This window comes from Empidonax traillii, unplaced genomic scaffold (genome assembly GCF_003031625.1).
Source record: "Empidonax traillii isolate 1590-97213 ecotype Southwest subspecies unplaced genomic scaffold, ASM303162v1 scaffold1095:size333308, whole genome shotgun sequence".
NCBI lineage: Eukaryota > Metazoa > Chordata > Aves > Passeriformes > Tyrannidae > Empidonax > Empidonax traillii.
This window is the reverse complement of record NW_020956288.1, coordinates 5,694-7,897: the sequence shown is the minus strand read 5'-3', so window position 1 is coordinate 7,897 and position 2,204 is coordinate 5,694.

The following is a 2,204-nucleotide window of genomic DNA, read 5'->3' as shown; positions in this document are numbered from 1 at the left end:
GATATGTGATTAAGGCACAGAATTTAGGACAATTGAAGTGAGTTATGCAGTTCTGCTTGCTGCCCCCTACTCTGTGCTGCTGTGGATCATGTGTGGCTGTTCCTGTTGGAGTCCTGAGCTGTGCTCATGAAGAGCCTTTGTGGGGCTCTCCCTCATCCATGCCGTGAGAAGGAAATGAGCTGCAGTTGCGTTCTGTGTCTCTCTTTACTCTGTCACCCAAACCTCCGGTGCTTGGATACTCATGGCCAAGATAGAATCTGTGCAAGGATGGAAATGAACAAACCCATCAATCGAGAAGAATCAGAAGGATCTGAAAATACTGCTTTTATATTTTACATGCTTAAATATATATATGTCTGTAGACTCCAGGTGCATTAACATTTAGTAAGAGTTCTTTATTTCCAGTGTATATTAAGAAGTGCAAATGAACCTTTGTTGCTGTCTTTTTAGGAAAAAAAATATTATTTAATATGATACAGATAGAGGGGTTTTTTTTTGCCATAAAACATACCTTAAACTAGTGTGTGCAATCCAGAATTAGAAAAACCCAAAATTTCCATGATCTTTTAATTTGAAAAAGAGAAGCTCAGATTATTACCTGGGTGAATATTCCTGCTTCTGGGAAATGGTTTGGAGATGTAGTTTCTTTTGTGCTTGGAGTGACACCAAAATGTACCTGCTGTATTGAACAATTTAGATTGCAACAGGATCGTTAGGGACATTGATCTGTCCTCTACATCAGGTAATACCAGAATTCAACTCTGCTTCACTCTTGGACAGGGTCTAAAAGCCTGAGTGTGCTGAATTTCATGTAAGAAATGTAAATTTTTCAGAACAGCTGAGGACATATTTATTTAACAGAGAGGTTTTGACCTTTCTTCTCAATTAACTGCATTAACATGGTAGATAATTGCAATGACAGGTGCACTGACAGGCTTTGAAGGTTTAAGTGGACTATTAAAAAATTCAGTGGAACGTTTTATAACCATTGCCATTCCTTGTTTTGCTATACTGTTTGATAAAGAAAATAAATCCATAGTTCTTACGCTTTGCTAGGCTTGTGGCACTTTGCTCTGATACTCTTTTTGATGGTTTTGTGCTGTAAAATTGCCAAAGAGCTAATTTTTCTTCTTTTCACAACATAGAGTTGATCTTGACCTGCAGATTATTAAATGTGTTTATTAAAGCTGGCATTTCAGAAGAGAGGAATTCTACTTTTGGCTCAGGGGATAAGAAGGTATCTTAACTTTTTCATCAAGTCTTATCAGTTTCTGCTGTTTTAATAGCCCTTTTTTAAAACAATTTTTCATCGCTTTATGAAATTAATGCATTCATTAATTTACATTTTAAATCATAACTGGAATGTTGTTTTTAACATGCCTAAGGACTGAATTTTCCATATAATGTAAATTGAGCACTGCTTAACAGAAGTGCCTTACATGTGAACATGAGTCTTAAAGAAGTCTCATATAATACATATTTGTGGTTATTACTTAAACAGTGTTTTGTTTTTCTTCTACTATAGATTTCTATCTGTGTTAGAATTCTAGTTAGCTATTGACTATAATTGGCAGCAATGGCTTGTGCTTTACAATTAAAAGCACTCAGCTGCAAGATGATGATTGGGGTCACACTCATTACAATCAGTATCTTCCAGTGTGCTCAGAAAGCAGTTTACCAAAATGATGTTGAGTATTTACGAGTACAGAAAACTTTGCTTATTGATGTGATAGCTGCTTGTGCATTTGACCTCCTGCCTTCGATTCTAAGTAAGAAGCCACTCCAAGCCCCCTTGGAAAGGAGGGTTGGCCAAAATCCTGTTCTGAAATTAAGTTGAATTTTTTCATCTACATGTTAAAGTTCAATATGGTAATATTTTTCAAGACCTTCTGACTTTCTTAAGTTTGTAACTAGATGTGCAGTAAGTTGACTTTTCTATGTTGAAGTTATTATTATGGCTACCTCTATGATTGTTTCTGCTACAGGTAAGAGCATTCTCAGGTTTCTATATCTAGCTGGTGCACGGATCCCTATGTTGGTGATTACTTCTAATCTTTTGCTTATGGAAGTTTTTTTCCTCTAGCTGTAGATCTGTAAATGGATCTCAAAGACAATAAACTCACCAAATTTTTGATGTCTAGGCCAAGCATCACTATCACAATTTTAGGGCACATGGCACAGTGTTTCATCAGGTGGGTCAGGCT